Source organism: Macrobrachium nipponense, chromosome 36 (genome assembly GCF_015104395.2).
Source record: "Macrobrachium nipponense isolate FS-2020 chromosome 36, ASM1510439v2, whole genome shotgun sequence".
In the NCBI taxonomy this organism is placed as follows: Eukaryota; Metazoa; Arthropoda; class Malacostraca; order Decapoda; family Palaemonidae; genus Macrobrachium; species Macrobrachium nipponense.
In genome coordinates this window covers 52,494,438-52,515,143 of record NC_087220.1, presented here as the reverse complement: position 1 = coordinate 52,515,143, position 20,706 = coordinate 52,494,438, and the positions used below count along the sequence as shown (strand labels likewise).

Below are 20,706 nucleotides of genomic sequence, written 5' to 3'. Positions count from 1 at the left end.
TGAGCGGAACTTGAACCAAATAATATTGATGCAATCAATAATAAGGAACAAAATGAAAATGCAATCTTGCAAACGATTCACTTCACAAAGAATAAGGGCTCGGATCGAGCGCATTCGCGCCCTCGGCACCGAGCGCAAGGGTGAAAATGTTTCATTCCTTACCTTTATGGATCAAGGTTTCTGGAAACCTTGATCATAATGAATTGATGCAATCAAGAAATATATGAAAATGAAAAGACTACTGCGCTTGCGATTCACTTCATACAAATAAAAAAAGGGGAAGGATCAATTCCCGTGAATAGCGGAACATTGATCCCAGTCAACAATGCAATCTCAATAAAAAAATGAAAATGAAAAAGAACTGCACTTGCGATTTCACTTCATTCAAAAAAAAATAAAAATAAAAAGGGGGAAGGATCAATCTCCGGGTAAGCTCGGAAACTGATCCAAAATGAGTATTGCTACAATAAAAAATAATATATGAAAATGAAAACGAATACTGTACTTGCGATTCCACTTTCATACTGAATAAGTTTCCGTGTCGAGCGCATTCGTTCGGCAACGGGCATACAGGTCAAACAAATATAAATGAAAAAAGAGCACTTACTTACTGATTGTCATCTACACATTTCCAACCCAATATACGGCTCGGAGCGAGCGCTCCAACCCGCCCTCGGCACCAGAGCATACCCAATCCGAGGATATTCAAAATTGAACCCTGAATTCCCGCAATTACGCCCTTCAGTCCCGGCACTCGGGTAATCGGAGGGCGTTGTGAACCAAGATCCTTTAATTCACAATTAGAATTCAATGAAATGATTGTACTTACAATCAGTTCACTAGATACATAGAAAAAGAAAAACACAATCATGCGAAAGCAAACGACGATGAAAGCGGGCAGAGAGCGATGATACACGTCCACCGACGCCAGCAGGCCGAAAGCAAAAGTGATTTGTTTACCTCCCAGTCGCGCGCGCGCGCCTGTCGGACAAGCAGTTAACTACCGAACCCCTTGTTCGAAAGCTTACGACCTATCCAGCTGCCGCTAGTACCTTCCTATTGTAAAAGGACCGAAGGTTTGTATGCCGTGTCGGAACCAACTTCTTCTTTTCTACGAAGAAGTTCAGGGCGCTTACGTCCAACACCGGTCTCCATCCCCCTGAGGACTTCGGAACTAGGAAAAGTCGGTTGTAGAAGCCCGATGAGAACGATGGTCGTCACTAGTTTCGATAGCCCCCTTCTCCAGCATCTGATCTACTGCTAGATGGAGAGCTTGATTCATGATGGGGTCTCTGTACCTGGCTGTCAAGGGAGGTCTTTCGACGAAAGGGATGAGGTAACCTCTCCTCAAAATTGAAAGGGTCCAAGGATCCGCACCTTTTTGGGCCCAGACTTCTGCAAACTCTAAGAGTCTGGCGCCCACCGTTGTTTGAAGGACTTGCAAGTTATTTGGGGGCTTTAAACTGACTTGGCAAAAGTCTTACCACCCCTTCTTGAAGGTCTACGACCTCTAAACGTAGAGGTTCTTGAGGAAGACGCCCCTCGAAAGGGTTCTCAAACACTTGACTTTTCCTTCTTAGCCTTGGTAGGGAAGGAAGGGCGAGGTTTTCCTTGCCGACTGTGCCAAAAGGTCCTGGGTGGCTTTAGCCGAAAGCGATCTCGAAATGTCCTGCACTAGATGTTTAGGGAACAACTGAGCGGACAGAGGAGCAAACAGCAAAGAAGACCTCTGGGTATGGGAGACAGACTTCGTTAAGAAGGAACAATAAACGGACCTCTTCTTCACGATCCCGGCCCCATACAGGGAGGCGATTTCACTCGCTCCGTCTCTTACCGACTTGTCCATACAAGACAAAACACACATGAGATCTTCTGGCGAAAATGGCTCTGGCACTTCAATTTTCTTGGCTAGGACACCCAACGACCAATCAAGGAAGTTAAATACCTCCAGCACTCTAAACATGCCTTTCAGCATGTGATCTACTTCATTCATTGCCCAAGTCATCTTTGCAGAGTTAAGGGCAGCTCTCCTTGTCAAATCTACCAGCGCCGAAAAATCCGAATCAGCCGAAGACGGTAGACCCAATCCTAAGGACTCTCCTGTTTCGTACCAGAAACCAGCGCATCCTGATAACTTCGAAGGAGGAAAAGCGAACATCGTTTTCCCCGCTTCTTCTTTGGAAGCCATCCAGGAACCAAAACTCCTCAGTGCCTTCTTCATTGAAAGAGTTGGCTTCATCCTCACACAAGAAGAACTCTTCGCTGTCTTCGCCGTTGAAAAAAGTGAGTGAGGAGAAGGAGGAGCCGTAGGAGTAAGGGAATCCCCAAAAACTTGCAAAAGTAGCTCTGTAAGCTTCTTGTAAGAAGACACAGCAGCAGAAGTGTTCGGTTCCTCATCCGAACCTTCTAGGACTTCTTGTCGAGGCGAGCGCGGAAGATCTTAGTGACGAAGATCCTTAGTAGGAGTTCAGCGAGAGGTTGGAGAACGCCTTCTCGTAGAAGAGTTCACATCCACTGGAGAACGATGAGAAGATCTGGGTTGTCTACGATGAGAGTCCCTCTTCGAGGTAGACGGAATCTCAGCAGAAGGAGAGGTAGGGCTCCTACTCCGAGAATCCTTGGAAACATCCACAGGGCGCTTACGAGGAGGCGAGCGCCCTGTGGATGTTTCCAAGGATTCTCGGAGTAGGAGCCCTACTTTGCGCCTATCCTGAGGCGAGCAGCTGCCAGGAGAAGAGCGCCTATCGGGAGCAGAGCGATTGCACGGCTCTCCATACTTGTCCAGTTGAGTACGATCAACGGAAGTTCGACCGGAAGGCGAAATGCGCCTACTAGGAGAAGGCTGCTTGCGAGACTCTTGACGTCTAACAAGAGGGTAACATTCAGGAGAAGGGCGCTTCAAAGCTAACGAGCGCCTACCTGGAGAAGGGCGCTTCCGAGGTTCCTGGTGCCTACCAAGAGACGAACGGTCAGGAGTAGTGCGCCTAGAAGAGGGAGAGCGCCTACACGGAGAAGGGCGCTTGAAAGACTCTTGTTGTCTGCCCCGAGGAGAATAATCAGGAGTAGGACGCCTTTAAAGAGACGAGCGCCTACTAGGAGATCGACTTGCAGTAGGCTCTTGGCGCCTACCTTGCGGGGAGCGGCTAACAGCAGGACGCCTATCAGGCACACGACTCCTACCAGACTCTTGACGCCTGTAAGGAGAGAAGTCACGATCCGACACTCGAGGAGAGCGACATCTGGAAGAAGAACGCCTACTTGTATAGGGCGCCTTCTAGGATCTTGAGGCTGCTGAGGAGAAGTCCCACGCGAGGGAGTCGAAGAAATAGCGTGATGAGCAGGTGCAGAGCGCTTACCGGAAGCGGGAATCCAATCTGGAGAAAAAACTTCTTTCTCCTTAGAGCGTCCGACCGATGTTTGGCGCCTTGAAGTCGAAAGAGAGCCAGGAGAGCGAGGGCGCTCATGTGAGCCCCTACCTTCATACGAAAACTCCCCATATGAAGGAGACCGCCTAAAAAGAGGAGAACGATCCTCTGAAGAGCGGCGCCTAGATCTCTTGATGGGAAGAGAAACGTCCTTCTTCCTACGTGATCTAACTGATAGAGAATCTGCTAGCGCCGTGATCTGAGCTTGAAGTCCCGCGAGTACTCTCGTAGGAGAATCTTGTTGTTCTTCCTCGGAAGCAGGCGCAGAGCGAGGAGCGCGAGAAGAAGAACGATCACAGGATCTCTTGGGTTTCTTCGCCTCCACCGACGATTCTTCCGGGAAAACTTCCGGACTAGAAGCCAAAGGATTGTAGGGAGCCTTCCAAGCCCTCTTCAACGGGCGCGACGCATCCGGGGAGTTCCAACCTCTCTTCGGAGAGGGAGACGACGAAGAGGAGATGCATTGGCGTAGGAGCTCCTTCTTGTAGCGATCCGAGGCAGCCTGGGAGCGTACTTCAGGATCTGCCGAGGGGACGCCTGACCGGTGGGGGTTCTCCCTAGCCCTCTTGCGGCTTTCGACTTTCCTACTCCACTGGAACTGGGAGTCTGGAAGAGGTCTAGGCCTAGAGGCACTAAGGAGCCGGTCAGACGCACCCTCCACAACACTGGGGACACTGCACTGATCACTAACACTCTCCTTACCTTCCAACTGACGAATCTTCTGATCCATAGATAGAATCGTGGCTCTTAAGAGCCGCCGCCTCCGAAGGCGAATCTTCGGCTTCGGTGCGGGGAGCAGGGGCTGCAACTTGGGAAGAAGGTTCTAATTCTACATTAGTATTAGGATCCACATCCAACTCACTCATTCTAGACCTACTAGAACTTCTAGAGGAAGCCTTACGTACTCTATCACGTTCCAACTTCCTAACATAAGAAGAGAGAGCCTTATATTCTTCTTCATTCAATACCTTACATTCACTACAAGGGTTAGCAAAAGAACATTCATTCCCCCTGCATTTCATGCAAACCGTGTGAGGGTCCACCGAAGCTTTCGGCAACCTCACCTTACATCCTTCATTCACGCAAACCCTAAACAAAACAGAAGTTTTAACTACTGAATCTAAGTCAGACATCGTTAAAGAATCAAAATCAAAAATCAAAAACGTCCACAATTAGCGTATGCCAAGCCAAACAAAGCGAATACGTCACCAAAAGAAGTCCAAATTAACTCCAGGCAAGCGAGAATCGAAAAACTATCGAGAGGAACCGACAACAGTTGTTATCGTTCCCGCGACAGAGAAAAATCTGACAAGCAAGGGGGATTGGTTCGTACATCCGCCACCCAGCGGCGGGTAAGGTAGACCACCTGACCTACCTGTCGCTTGTGCCGCGAGATTTGAAATTCTGTCCGGAACGTCGGAGACTATAGCTAAGTATATATCTGTCAGGGAAGTTCATGTACAAAAATGTAAAATATTGATGTTTTACTATTTATTTAAAAAATTATCGAAGTGCACTCTTCGTTGTCGTCTTCTACAAAACAGTTGTTTACTCGGTGAGGAAAAGTTTTCCGATTGTTGTGATGAAAGTGCGCCAGCGTCTGTGGGTACAAGTGGTGTGCAGATTTATCACAGGAAATGGTTAGTTTATTGACACAAGCGACTCTGTAAACATCGAGATGGCGTCAATCTTCTAAATACTTCGAGTTGTAAGTAAAAATGTTGAACGCGTTTTGGTGAGATTTGCACTACGTTTGACACCGTTTTCACTACCCTCTGTTTAAATCTTAAAATTTGGCCTTAATTTCAACTTTGGAGAAAATACTTACTTCGAAAGGAGAGTAGAGGTCTTTAGCTCAGTTTCTCACCAACAACAAGTCGTGACTGATGCCCATCTCCGATGTCAGGACGCGTTATAATGTACTTTTTTTGGGATTGTCCAAGCTGATCGTACATGGTCCACTCTGGACCCCACGGTTTTTTACCCTACTTCGAAAGGAGAGTAGAGGTCTTTAGCTCCGTTTCTCACCAACAACAAGTCGCGACTGATGCCCATCTCCGATGCCAGGACACGTTATAATGTACTTTGGTATTTCTACAGAAGCAATCCGCGGTGGCCTAGATGGCAATTGACGTTTTCCTATGTTATTTTATCCACTGAACAAGAATTTTAAGTAATATTTATTCGGACGACTGTAATTAACTCCCAAGGGCCAGTACTAAACACGGCGACTCAACCGCCGACCGAAATCGGTGGAAGAACACCAAAACCAATATGGCGGCGATACCAAAACAACAACAAACAAAGTAGGGAGCGACTACATATCAGCGACGCCGACGATCGATTTATGTGTGCTGTCAGTAAGGCCATAGCGGAATGGCGCTTCGCGCCTTATCCGCATGTTTAAAGATTCTTGGCAAGCACGGTATGTACGGCAAGAGGTAATGTTGCGCTGCGTGCACTAGCCACAGGGGTTACAGTAAGGCTACTTACTGTGGCGGATCACACCTAAAAGCGTTCCTGTTCTAGTCGATCCGACAAATAGTAGCGCCACAACACTCGCAGTTTTTCTGCTTTAGAATGAAATTATGTCTTTGAGCATATTCAATCACAACTTCTTTACCACCATTAGACAAATAATGATAAAATTCACCGTAACCCACATTGCACGGCAAACAATCGGTAGGAAATCGAAGGTCTCTGTCAAAAAGAATGCCAGAAGGGTCAGTCATTGCCTCTGCCATAGGTACAGGAAGACAAAATGCCGTTTTTTGCTTCATTATTCGAGTATTCAGTCAATCAAGGATACCAGTGGACACTGGACAGGTGACTTTATTACTCCGCTGAAATGCTAGTGAAACTTAGTTTTCGGCTAAAGTCGTTCGTAATTGGTTATGAAACCCATGACGTCATAACGATGTCACACCTTTCAGCCAATAATGAGTAACTGGAACTGCTTTTGTTTGCGTAAGAAAGTAAGTTAGAGGGCTCATTAAAAGTAAACATTACCGTAGAGGAAACACCTCTCCCGACTTAGAAAAAATTCGAGGTAAAAACTTATCAAGCTCATTTAATTCCACCCCGTTCAATCTCTCATATAATGACTATACTTTTTATATTGCTTTTCACATGCTCTTTCCATGTAGGTGCTTATTTAGGTATTTTAATATCCAGTGCGGAGTGCTTTTGAAATATTACCTTTAGTACTGGCCTCTGGGGATTAATTACAGTCGTCCGAATAAATATTACTTGAAATTCTTGTTCAGGAGGTAAAACTACATAGAAAAACCGCAACTACCATAGTCTGGGCCGCCACGGATAGGTACACTAGATCTACCTGTACTTTTTTTGGGATTGTCCAAGCTGATCATACATGGTCCACTCTGGACCCTACGGTTTTTTACCCTACTTTGAAAGGAGAGTAAAGGTCTTTAGCTCCGTTTCTCACCAACAACAAGTCGCAACTGATGCCCATCTCCGATTTCAGGACGCGTTATAGGGTAAAACACCACGGAAGGCCAACCCTCACCACGGTGGACGGGTCTTATTCACTCGATATTTAATTGGTGAAACAAGAATACAATTGCAACTCTAAGCATACCATTTAAAAGATTGAAGTTTTCGTCAACATAATGTGATATATGAAAGCCCCATACGAACTAAAATAAGCATGTCAGCTCTTCGTAAAATATGTTTTCAAGGCAGTTTTGAAATCCAATATGGCGGCTACGTTTTGCATGGAAGGTTCTGATCAGTGACGGCCACCATCTTTCCCCAGCCTTCCCAGCACTCATTTGAACAATGTTAGCGTATATATGTAACGTTTATTGATCTTACTCAAGATTGCAGTTGTAATCAGCACAATAAAACAACATTTTGTTGCCTATATTAGTGAAAGTATGAAAATGACAATTTGTCGAAAATTGCATTTTTCCTAACTATACAAACCTGAGGTCCTTTAACAATAGGAGTAGCTAGCGGGCAGCTGGAACGTCGTAAGCTTCGAACAAGGGAGAACGGTAAGTTAACTGCTTGTCCAATCGTCGCGCGGAAATCACTTTTGCTTTTGGTTTTTGCCCTGCAAAATACGCAGAGTGAGGGGTGGCATGAGGAGGGACTATATGTAAAGGACCTCAGGTTTGTATAGTTAGGAAAAATGCAATTTTCGACAAATTGTCATTTGTTCCGATACGTAATACAAACCCTCGGTCCTTTAACAATAGGAAGACTCACTTCTTGGTGGGAGGAATCTGAGTCTTTTTTGATGAACAGACTGGTGTTCGTCCATCCCTGGAATGCCTCCCTGGTCGTAAAGAGACGAGGGAGGGATCCAAGCCTCTGTCCCGATTGATCGGGGTGTGCACCGCACAGGATCAATGGGGGGTCAGACCTCTGGCCGAGTACTAAGAGAGAGGCAAGCGTATCTCTTTGTACCAGCATTGTAAGAACTTTTTCCTTACATGAGCAAATGTAAAGTAATGGGTTTGTCTCATGTCGGCATCCACTTTCTGCCCCCTTGTTGGAGAAAGTGGTGGATATATACTCCTATCTCTAGTTAAAGAGGTAGGATGGAGCTCTGTTGAATAGCTTACCTGCATCTGACTCCCTTCCAGCAAGGTAACGACCGTATCCCTCTGCCCACAGGTAGAGGTAGAAAAAGATGGTGAAGAGAAGCCAGTCACTCTCTCATTCACAGCATTCATCTCCCCAGTCATACCAGGAATCCGATGCTGTTCTGCCTGCTCGGGTGCTGGGTAAGCTTACACAAACGTGTTGAGCAAGCCACCACAGGTACAAGGTGGAAAAGTATCCAAGGACTTGTGGGCAATATCCCGAAGGTAGAAGAACGTGAAGGTGGTCTGGTTGGCCCAGACACCTGCCTTCAGGACCTGCGCCACGGAGAAGTTCTTACGGAACGCTAAGGAGGGTCCGATACCTCTGACTTCGTGGGCTCTCGGTCGGAGCGTACGGATGTCGTCGCTACCATCAGCTTCGTAAGCTCTCCTGATCACCTCACGCAGCCAGAAAGAAAGCGTGTTCTTGGAGACTTCTTTCTTGGTAACCCCAGTGCTAACGAAGAGGCGTCGACACTCAGGCCTGAGATGTTCGAGTTCTCTTCAGATAGCGCCTAGCGCCGTAGCGCCCTCACAGGACAAAGCAGCATCTCATCCGCATCGTTATCGGTGAAGTCCAGGAGGGAGGGGATCGTGAAAGACTCGAACCTGTCGTCAGGGATCGACGGATTCTGAGTCTTAGCTACGAAGTTCGGGACGAATCGAGCGTCACAGATCCCCAGCCTCTGGTATGTTTAACATCATAAGAAAGGCCATGTAGTTCCCCTACTCTCTTCGCCGATGCCAGGGCCAGCAAGCAAGAGGGGTGGGTCTTGAGGGTCAGATCCCTGTCTGACGACTCTCGGAGTGGCTCGAAGGGTTCTCGAGTCAAAACTCCTAAGTACGAGAGTCACATCCCACTCAGGGGGCCTGAGTTCCCTGGGTGGGCAAGACCTTTCGAAGCTCCTCATTAGCAAGGATATCTCGAACGAATTCGAGATGTTCCAGTCCCCTCAGTTTTAGGACGAGAGCCATGGGCGGCTCTATATCCCTTAACTGTGGTACTGAGAGGAGCTTCTCTCAGCGAAGAAACATGAGGAAATCCGCTACCTGCTGAAGAGTGGCTCTGGAAGGAGACAGACCCTGTCTACGACACCAACCACAGAAGACGGCCCCAACAACGCCCCTGGTACACAGCTGCAGAGGACTGTCGGACGTGTCCAGCCATCTCTGTTGCTGCGCTACGAGAAAAGCCTCTCGTTCGCAAGAGATGGTGGATAACAGCCAGCCGTTGGAAGTTGAAGGGACTGGACTGCTTGGTGGTACCGTTCTACGTGTGGCTGGGCTAGAAGGTTGTGCCAAGTGGGTAGCTCTCTCGGTGCGTCCGCAAGAAGAGCCAGCAGGTCCGGATACCAAACGGCTTGTGGCCGTTTGGGAGCCACCAGGATCATTCTGAGATTGGGAGTGACCAGCGCTCGACTGATCACTTTCCGAATCAGACAGAAGGGAGGAAAGGCGTACGCGAAGAGGTTGTCCCAGGGGTGTTTGGAGAGCGTCCTCTGCAGCTGCCCATGGGTCCGGCACAGCTGAAACAAAAGAAACCTGAAGTTTTCTGTTGTGCCGGGTGGCGAACAGGTCTACGACCGGTCCCGCCCCCACAGGTTGAAGAGCCTTTCCGCTACGTCTTGGTGTAGAGACCATTCGGTCCCCTATCACCTGATCCCGACGGCTGAGCTTGTCTGCTACTACATTCCTCTTGCCTGGAATGTAGCGTGCTGACAGCTCTATCGAGTGAGCCGTGGCCCACGTCGTGCAACCTGCACCGTCAACTGTGGAGCGGAAGAGACACCAGCCCCCCACCCCCCCTGCTTGTTGACATATGCCACTACTGTGGTGTTGTCGCACATCAACACCACTGAGTGTCCCACCAAGCGGTCCTGAAACTCTTGGAGAGCGTTGAACGCCGCCTTGAGTTTCCAGGACATTGATGTGAAGGTGCTTTTCGTGATGGTCCCACACACCTGCAGTCAGCAACTCCTCCAGGTGTGCGCCCCATCCCTCGGTCGATGCGTCTGAGAACAGAAGCATCTCCGGGGGGGAGTGCGTATGGGCACTCCTCTTAAGAGGTTCTTGTCGTCGAGCCACCAGGCTAGGTCCTGCCTCACCTTGTCCGTGATAGCCCACGGGAAAGTAAGGAGGATCCTTGGCCTGAGAACCAACTCTCCCTTAGTCTCCACTGGAGAGACCGCAGGTGAAGACGCCCGTGATGGGACTAACTTCTCGAGTGACGACAGATGGCCGATCACGACTTGCCATTGCTGTGCTGCCTGTTCCTGCCGAGACAGGAACCGGCCGGCTGCCTCCCTGAAATGACAATTTGTCGAAAATTGCATTTTTCCTAACTATACAAACCTGAGGTCCTTTAACAATAGGAAGTAGCTAGCGGCAGCTGAACGGTCGTAAGCTTCGAACAAGGGGAGAACGGTAGTTTAACTGCTTGTCCGATCGTCGCGCGCGCGCGCCGCGCGACTGGGAGGTAAACAAATCACTTTTGCTTTTGGCCCATGCAAAATACGCAGAGTGAGGGGTGGCATGAGGAGGGACTATATGTAAAGGACCTCAGGTTTGTATAGTTAGGAAAAATGCAATTTTCGACAAATTGTCATTTGTTCCGATACGTAATACAAACCCTCGGTCCTTTAACAATAGGAGACTCACTTCTTGGTGGGAGGAATCTGAGTCTTTTTGATGAACAGACTGGTGTTCGTCCATCCCTGGAATGCCTCCCTGGTCGTAAGAGCGAGGGAGGGATCCAAGCCTCTGTCCGATTGATCGGGGTGTGCACCGCAGGATCAATGGTCAGACCTCTGGGCCGAGTACTAAGAGAGAGCAAGCGTATCTCTTTGTACCAGCATTGTAAGAACTTTTTTCCTTACTGAGCAAATGTAAGTAATGGTTTGTCATCATGTCGGCATCCACACTTTCACCCCTTGTTGAGAAAGTGGTGGATATATTACTCCTATCTCTAGTTAAAGAGGTAGGATGGAGCTCTGTTGAATAGCTTACCTGCATCTGACTCCCTTCCAGCAAGGTAACGACCGTATCCCTCTGCCCACAGGTAGAGGTAGAAAAAGATGGTGAAGAAGAAGCCAGTCACTCTCATCATTCACGCATTCATTCTCCCAGTCATACCAGAATCGATGCTGTTTCTGCCTGCTCAGGGTGCTGGGTAAGCTTACACAACGTGTTGAGCAGCCACCACAGGTCCCAAGGAAAAAGTATCCAAGGACTTGTGGGCAATATCCCGAAGGTAGAAGGACGTGAAGGTGGTCTGGTTGGCCCAGACACCTGCCTCAGGACCTGCGCCACGGAGAAGTTCTTACGGAACGCTAGGAGGGTCCGATACCTCTGACTTGCGTGGGCTCTCGGTCGGAGCGTACGGATGTCGTCGCTACCATCAGCTTCGTACAGCTCTACCTGATCACCTCACGCAGCCAGAAAGAAAGCGTGTTCTTGGAGACTTCTTTCTTGGTAACCCCAGTGCTAACAAGAGAGGCGTCGACACTCAGGCCTGAGATGTCGAGTTCTCTTCAGATAGCGCCGTAGGCCGCCCGCCCTCACAGGACAAAGCAGCATCTCATCCGCATCGTTATCGGTGAAGTCCAGGAGGGAGGGGATCGTGAAAGACTCGAACCTGTCGTCAGGGATCGACGGATTCTGAGTCTTAGCTACGAAGTTTCGGGACGAAATCGAGCGTCACAGATCCCCACCGCCTCTGGTATGTTTAACATCATAAGAAAGGCATGTAGTTCCCCTACTCTCTTCGCCGATGCCAGGGCCAGCAAGAAGAGGGTCTTGAGGGTCAGATCCCTGTCTGACGACTCTCGGAGTGGCTCGAAGGGTCTTCGAGTCAAACTCCTAAGTACGAGAGTCACATCCCACGCAGGGCCTGAGTTCCCTGGTGGGCAAGAACCTTTCGAAGCTCCTCATTAGCAGGATATCTCGAACGAATTCGAGATGTCCAGTCCCCTCAGTTTTAGGACGAGAGCCAGGGCGGCTCTATATCCCTTAACTGTGGGTACTGAGAGGAGCTTCTCTCGGCGAAGAAACACGAGGAAATCCGCTACCTGCTGAAGAGTGGCTCTGAGAGGAGACAGACCCTGTCTACGACACCAACCACAGAAGACGGCCCACTTCCCCTGGTACACAGCTGCAGAGGACTGTCGGACGTGTCCAGCCATCTCTGTTGCTGCGCTACGAGAAAAGCCTCTCGTTCCGCAAGAGATGGTGGATAACAGCCAGCCGTGAAGTTGAAGGGACTGGACTGCTTGGTGGTACCGTTCTACGTGTGGCTGGGCTAGAAGGTTGTGCAAGTGGGTAGCTCTCCTCGGTGCGTCCGCAAGAAGAGCCAGCAGGTCCGATACCAAACGGCTTGTGGCCGTTTGGGAGCCACCAGGATCATTCTGAGATTGGGAGTGACCAGTGCTCGACTGATCACTTTCCGAATCAGACAGAAGGGAGGAAAGGCGTACGCGAAGAGGTTTGTCCCAGGGGTGTTGGAGAGCGTCCTCTGCAGCTGCCCCCCCCCCATGGGTCCGGCACAGCTGAAAAGAAACCTGAAGTTTTCTGTTGTGCCGGGTGGCGAACAGGTCTACGGACCGGTCGCCCCCACAGGTTGAAGAGCCCCCCCCCCCCCTTTCCGCTACGTCTTGGTGTAGAGACCATTCGGTCCCTATCACCTGATCCCGACGGCTGAGCTTGTCTGCTACTACATTCCTCTTGCCTGGAATGTAGCGTGCTGACAGCTCTATCGAGTGAGACCGTGGCCCACTCGTGCACCTGCACCGTCAACTGATGGAGCGGAAGAGACACCAGCCCCCCCTGCTTGTTGACATATGCCACTACTGTGGTGTTGTCGCACATCAACACCACTGAGTGTCCCACCAAGCGGTCCTGAAACTCTTGGAGAGCGTTGAACGCCGCCTTGAGTTCCAGGACATTGATGTGAAGGTGCTTTTCGTGATGGTCCCACACACCTGCAGTCAGCAACTCCTCCAGGTGTGCGCCCCATCCCTCGGTCGATGCGTCTGAGAACAGAAGCATCTCCGGGGGTGGGGGGGGAGTGCATATGGGCACTCCTCTTAAGAGGTTCTTGTCGTCGAGCCACCAGGCTAGGTCCTGCCTCACCTTGTCCGTGATAGCCACGGGAAAGTAAGGTAGGATCCTTGGCCTGAGACCAACTCTCCCTTAGTCTCCACTGGAGAGACCGCAGGTGAAGACGCCCGTGAGGGACTAACTTCTCGAGTGACGACAGATGGCCGATCACGACTTGCCATTGCTGTGCTGCTGTTCCTGCCGAGACAAGGACCCGGCCGGCTGCCTCCCTGAATTTGCTGATACGCAAGTCTGCGGGAAAGACTTGCCCTGCTACCGTGTCTATCAGCATACCCAGGTACTTCATCTTCTGCTTGGGTTCGAGATCGGACTTCTCGTAGTTTTATGCACGATCCCCAGATCGCGACAAAACTTGAGGAGTCGATCTCCTGTCCTGTAGCAACTGCGAGCGGGAGCTCGCCAGGACTAGCCAATCGTCGAGATACCTCAGAAGACGTATCCCGTTCGAATGGGCCCAAGCCGACACCAGAGTGAACACTCGCGTGAACACCTGTGGGGCGGTTGAGAGACCGAAACAAAGTGGCCCTGAATTGGTACACCACCGTCACCCGTGCGAAGATGAAGCGGAGGTACTTTTCTGCTCGGAGGACTGATGGGTATGGTTATTTGAAATACGCGTCCTTCAAGTCCACTGAAAGCATGAAATCGTTCCCCCTGAATCGAGTCGAGCACTGAGCGTGCCGACTCCATCGTGAACCGCGTCGTGCGAACGAGAGTTCCAGGGGGAGAGGTCTATCACCGGACGCCAGCCCCCCGATGCCTTCTCCACAAAGAAGAGGCGGCTGTAAAAGCCCGGTGACTGGTCCTCCACGATTTCTACAGCTCGTTTCGCCAGCATGGTCTTGATCTCCTGTCGAAGAGCGTTGTCCTTTGCTGATCCCCGGACATAAGGTCTGTAGATGGACCGGTTTGGAGATGATGGGGGGCCGAGACTCGAAGGGTAGTAGATATCCCTACCCGAAGGACGTCTACTATCCAGTTTCTCCGGCGCCGTAGCGCTGCCAAGTCGCCCAATGGCTCGCTAGGCACCCCCCCACTTCCGGCAGCAGGTGAGGGGGAACGCCGTCCCTAGCGTTTCCCTCCTCGTTTCGACTTCTTTCCAGCACCTCCTCGGGGAAAGGAGGGCTGGGAGGAGGGCTGGTTGCGGCCCTCCTCTAGCAGAAGTTGAACAGGAGTCTTCACATCGGGGTTTGGACGGTGCAACCGTCTTCGCCGCCGTGGAAGCGCTAGCCAAGCTCTTTGGTTTGGCCGCAGTTACTCGAGATTGCCCAGAAACCTTCGAGACTGCCTGGTGGACTAAGCGGTCACTCTCGTCAGTGCGCCGCCGTTCCACCGCAGCGTCCACCATCTCTCCCAGGAAAGAGAGCTGGGGAACTCCTAAGAGGTCCATTTCGTAGCCCGAGTGCCGCCTCACGCCCGGCCCCCTTGGTCACTCGGGTAAGGACTGCGTCCCTACGTCGAAGAACCAAGTTGGCCCACAGGTTAGCAGTCTGATGGGCGAGGTAAGAGATTGCTCTTCCTCCAGACTGGCACAGTCTCCTGAAGAAGCGTCGTCTTCGAGAGCAGAACTCCCAGAGCCGGCAGCTACTTTGGATATTGTGAGGGACCACAAATCCAACCAGGAAACTGCCTGGAATGCTGCCATAGAGGTAGATTCCAGGGCAAGTGCCTCCTGCTGCGAGAACCATAGGTTCTCCGACAGGAGCTGCTGCAGGGACACACCTGGAGTCAGCCTCGCTAACTCCGGGTTAACCTGTTTCGGCAGTATCGGGTCTTCCGAAGGCACGTAAAATCGCCTCTGCCGCTGTAGAGGAGGAGGAAGCAGCTTAGAAGGACTGTCCGGATTTTAGCGAGTCCTCCCGTCCTGAGACGATTCTCCACCTGATCCAGGACCGAGTCCGCAAGCTCCGATCGTGGCAACCCCACCATCATTTTGGCTCCCTCTTGGGACCCCAAAATGATTCGAGCCGGGACGTGGGCTCTGCCGGTGGTAGCGGCGATCCTTCCGCAAGGTCATTATGCAGACGCATCAGCTTAATGACCTCTGCGAAGTTCCTCTGTATCTCAGGAGTTACAGCGTCTTGTGGAGTAGGACCGTCCAGTCCCTCCAGCAAGAGCATATCCCTCGATACTCCTCCTTCAGAAGGAGGAACAGCGACAGACCCCTGACGGTCGCCTCAAACTACTTGCGCTACGTTCTGGTCGGTCCTAAGACGTGGCCTGAGCCGTACGGCGTCATAGCTGGGTCACGAGCGGCGCACCTCTCGTGATCGCTCCTCGGTACCTCGCTCCTCCCGGTATAGCCCGAGGAGGTTGAAGGTACGGGAGAGGCAGACCTGACGCTCCCCCCTCGCTCGCTGGCCGGACCAGCGTGCGTGGAGGGCTGCTGCTGATCGTCAACCCGCGGTGACGGTCGGGCAGCAGGCCTAGCCTTGCCGCTCGCGCTGGGGGCGATTTTGGCTCGGCTGAGAACGTCGAGACCGTCTCCTAGCGTCAGGGCGAGCTGCGCTGGTCACCGTCTCCGCCTCGGGTTCCCATCGGAGCGGCGGACGGGTGACCTGCTAGGCTCTCTGTCGCGTCGAGACCGGTCAGCGTCCTCTCGGCGCGTCAAACCGCTGGTACCAGCCGTGGCTGGTACCGGCGGCCGTGGGGGGGACTCCTTCCTCGCCTCAACCCGTGGCCGGTCAGCGACCGTCACGTCAGCCCGAGCAGCCAGTTGATCGCTGCGAGAGCGTCCACATGGCCTGGCGAGAGTCGTGTGCACGACTCTCGCCAGTCTTCTGCTCCGCGCCGCTGTCTTGACGGCGAGCGAGCTCGGGCGTCAAAACTTTGGCTGGACGGTCCTCTTTGGAAGAGCGTCCACTCGGTGCTTCTCGCGAACGAGAAGCGGCCGAGACGGAACCTGGTTTAGCGGCAGAACCCGCTAGCACAGTGAGGACGCACCAGCCGAGGCTGGTGCACCTCTGGTCCCCGTCGACTTCTTCTTTGCAGAAGAAGCGACGGGCCCCGTTCCCGCAGGAACAGGAGGAGGACCAGCAGAAGAGCTCCCCGGCTCGCCTGAGCGAGCCGGGCCCTTAGAAGATCCCGAGGAGTCTTCTTAGGGGGGGAGGAGGCAACCTTCTTCTTCTTCGGCTGTTTTAGCCTTAGAAGTCGAAGGGGAAGGAGGAGAGGCAGCAGACGACGAAGAAGACGACGAAGACGACGACGACACCCCTTCCTTCTCTTCCTCTTCTTCTTCGCCAGGCTCCGCAGGACAGACGTCAGGTCTTCCATCCAGGAGGGAGCCGGGGCAGTTGCCGAAGCAACAGGGCCCGACTGCACCTGTCCGGAAAGACCTGAGACTGTGACAGCACCACCAAGCAGAACAACAGGAACAGGTCCCGGGAACAGCAGGAACGGCAGGAACATCTGAAAGAGAATGCGCAGGCCCGGGGCCCCTGATCTGAAAAGGAATGAGCGGCTGGGACAGCAACAGGTACGGCAGGCACGGCAGGTACCACAGGAGAGCCAGGCGTCCTGTCGGCAGTTACCGTCATCCTCGGCACTGGCGGCAGTCCAGGTCCAGGGGGGTACTCTTTGGCAGCGAAGTCCGGGGTCGGCAATACAAAGAATAGGTGGTGGTGGCACCGTCCTCTTTGGCACGGCAGTAATGGGTTTTTGTATAGCAGCCGTGGGTGTCACCGACATTATATGTGGCGTATACACCAGATGCGGTGGCATCTCATATGCTGGTGTCGTTACTGTGGTTGTAGCAGTGGTCACCGCACCATGAGTGACCACTGCCGACCCCGCCAACCGCTGAATCAACCCTTGGATGCTGGGCACTCCCTGCAGTCCCAGCGACTCCCACACCTGTCCCAGGTCGTCCTTCGCTGATGGCACACCTGCGGAAGCAAGAGTCGGGTTAGTTTAGAGGGGTTTCCTCACGCCTGGGGGGAGAAGCACCCCCCCCAGAGCGGACGGAAGACCCCGAGTACAGCTGTACGTCGGGTAGCGTGCGGCCCTCATCACACTCGACGGATCGAGAGAGAAGGACTCCGCTACCCCCCCGCAGGGGAAGGCGCGAAACGTGGGGGCTGGCCAGGGGGGCAGGAAAGAGGACGAAGTGTCCGTTACCAAAGGAGTCACTGGACTTTCCGATGACTTCTTGGGCGGCCTAAGTCTCTTCCTGCCCTCGTACAGCACCCACTGCGCCTCGGACCAATTCATACATATGACACAGGGCTCGTTTGCGGAGCACTCTCGCCCCCGACAACGAGTACAAACCTCGTGAGGGTCCACATCAACAAATGATCTAAAACCTCCACATCTACGCCCCTCCAGCCCCGGGACACACTCTAACGGGCGACTGGAGGGCGCGGTGATATCTCCATTTCTTCCTCACTCATTGCAAGATCAATAAAGAAATGTACAAGTACTTACAGTCACTCTGATTTATACAGAAAGAGAGGGCAAATACTCAAACTCAAAGCAAACGACAAAGCGGGCAGGAGCGATGACGAACACGTCCTTCCCACACACGGCCCGAAAGCAAAGTGATTTGTTTACCTCCCAGTCGCGAGCGGCGCGTCGACGATCGACAAGCAGTTAACTACCGTTTCCCCTTGTTCGAAGCTTACGACCGTTTCCAGCTGCCGCTAGCTACTTCCTATTGTTAAAGGACCGAGGGTTTGTATTACGTATCGGAACAACTTGTTATTCCCGGGGTTATGGTTTGAACTGAATTCATTCTTACCTTGTAATCGGTGGTTTTTATCCTTACTGCCATCACAACTGAAACTCCACAGTGCTTATTTGATTGTTATTATACACATTTTGGTCTCAGTTCACTCCACATTGCACTTTAAAACCCGTTACTGTTGCTGGTTCCTAAGCGCGCGCGCCACAAACACAGTTACGAACAGCAAACGACGAACTTTACTCGTTATTTAGTTTAAATTTACTTTGTTATTTAAATATTTTAATTTAATTCATGTATATTATCCCTTTTTTGCAACCAAATTACCCCGAAAAAGTACAGATATTTCTAAAGTAGATACAATCAAATGTTTCTAACGTTTTCGTACATCTGGCTGCCGAAAACCATAGAGGAACGACCATGGATAAGTGCATAGAGGAACGACTACGGAGAATGAATTATATACATATTTTTTTTTTTTTTTGCTTTTTTGTTTTTGCTAGCACTTTTAATAGATTTCAGTCTATATTAGTCATTTTTGAATTTCTTATTAACTAACCGTATGCCAGAAATAAATGTAACCTTTAATGTTTGCATGCTTTAATGTTTGCATGCTAAGAATGGCAAAATCATTGTTGCCACATTAGTGGAGGCTTCACACATACGCTGTTTCATTATTATAAACAGTTTCCATGAATTCTATTTGTCATAGCAATGCAATAATGATAAAATTGCTTTAATAATTATGTATATATACTTCCAATACATAGCCTAATTTCAACCCATTCAACGTTTTGTGTTAGTCTTATACCCAGTTTGGAGGTTCAACACATACCGAATGGCAACAGAGAGAGAGAGAGAGAGAGAGAGAGAGAGAGAGAGAGAGAGAGAGAGAGAGAGAGAGAAAGGAAGGCGAAGGAACGAAGGAAAGGGGTGGCAGTGGAGGGGGGGGGGGGGGGGGGGGGGGGTAGGTGGAGCTTTATACGCGTGTTCGTATCCATTTCTACATAATGGAGTTTTTGTCTTTTGGTACAAGGACAAGTGTCGTTATTCTTTACAATTAGTGATTCACGATACCCTTATAAATTACGGCACTGGGTGTAATGCACTATAGCAAAATCTCGTTCTGATACGAGTGTTCGTTACAGAAATAGGTATTGCCCAAAAACGTGCTTGCACTGTCTCTGAAACCCATAGTAGGTATGCTGCTTAGTTGTCAATAAAGTTTTTTGTAATCAAGTATTTTTTACAAAAAAGCTATTGAATAAATTTGTATTTTTCTCAATCAAAACATATGCCCCTCAATGCTAACTTTCCTCTTTTAACGACTTTCTGGTCATTGCAAATTCGGCCCCATAATTTCTTATGGTGCGAAAACAGAGGCACATCGACCGAAAACAATTGCATCACACTACGGCGATAATCCGGCAGTAAAACATCTTCATATATCCAAAAAGTAAATAATGAAGATATATATGCGCATTACGATTATACCAATTACATGAAGAGCTGATAATCTGCATGAATAACTGGTAAACTGTTCTGCAAGACAGTTGAGTAAAGCAATTATTTACAATAGGTACGAAAGTCAAGATGTCGCGACGTCATAATACAGGACTTGAAAGAACGTTCGAATTCCAAAAAATAATTACTTAAATTTGAGTCAGAATCGAGTTACTTTTTCAATAACGAATATTTTCAAATTAATCATAATAAATATGTAAAATATTGATGTTTTACTATTTATTAAAAAAATTATCGAAGTGCACGCTTCGTCGTCGTCTTCTACAAAACAGTTGTTTACTCGGTGAGCGTTTGTTGTGATAAAAGTGCCCCAGCGTCTGTGGGCACAAGTGGTGTGCGGATTTACCACAGGAAATGGTTAGTTTATTGACACAAGCGACTCCGTAAACATCAAGATGGCGTCAATCTTCTAAATACCTCGAGTTGTAAGTAAAAATGTTGAATGCCTTTTGGTGAGATTTGCACTACGTTTGAGACCGTTTTCACTACCCTCTGTTTAAATCTTAAAATTTGGCCTTAATTTCAACTTTGGAGAAAATACTTACTTCGAAAGGAGAGTGGAGGTCTTTAGCTCCGTTTCTCACCAACAACAAGTCGCGACTGATGCCCATCTCCGGTGTCAGGACGCGTTATAATGTACTTTTTCGGAGGGTGGCAAGCGTTGAATGTAGGTGGCCTGGTTGGCCTGTCTTGGTGATCTGCCCTAGGTACTACCTACTACTGTACGTTAGCCTGAACCTTAGTAAAAAGTAGGCTACGCTAAACTACCCCACTAGGAAAATGCTAAAATCCAATTGCAAAATATAAAAAATACCTAGCCTTTACATGAAAGAGGTTTAATTATGAATAGGCTAGTACCTACTAAATTGTTGACATAAGAATTCAAACTTACCGTAAGCAGCCTGAAGACCCAGGTACCAAAATGACAAGCTGGAGCCTCGAATAGGCCTAAAGGAATTCGTGCACTAACTCTACAGTTTCAAAAGTGCTCCCATGGTGCTCTAGAGAGCATTTGAACAACGGTGTATAACAAAAAATGCAATGCGACATAAAGAAATTGCGGCCACTGTGAAAAAGGTAATTTTAAATCCCGTAGCTTGTTTTCGGAATGTTATATCAGGCTTGCGTCGTTTTAAAACGTTAGTTTTATTTCATAATATAAAATATATACAATAACTTATACATAATTAATATTTAAATTTAAAATTAATTCATATATAATATAATCAAGGCAATAAATAGGCATTTTTTAATCATTCTATTTTATATTTCATGATTACATAAACCGGTTATAAAAACACCACCCACTTTATTTTCCTCTTCTATAATTTTGTTCCAAAACTTTCGAAGG

The 20,706-nt window shown here is 49.8% G+C and overlaps 1 long non-coding RNA gene across 1 annotated transcript in view; it reads right to left on the bottom strand.

Moving 5' to 3' along the window:
* The window catches only part of LOC135203326 (uncharacterized), a 56,256-nt gene extending 35,792 nt beyond the window's left edge, over positions 1-20,464 (bottom strand). The window contains exon 1 of the long non-coding RNA XR_010311927.1: positions 20,248-20,464. This is a non-coding gene — a long non-coding RNA (uncharacterized LOC135203326). The remainder of the gene's footprint in view (positions 1-20,247) is intronic.
* Positions 20,465-20,706: the final 242 nt, after the last annotated feature.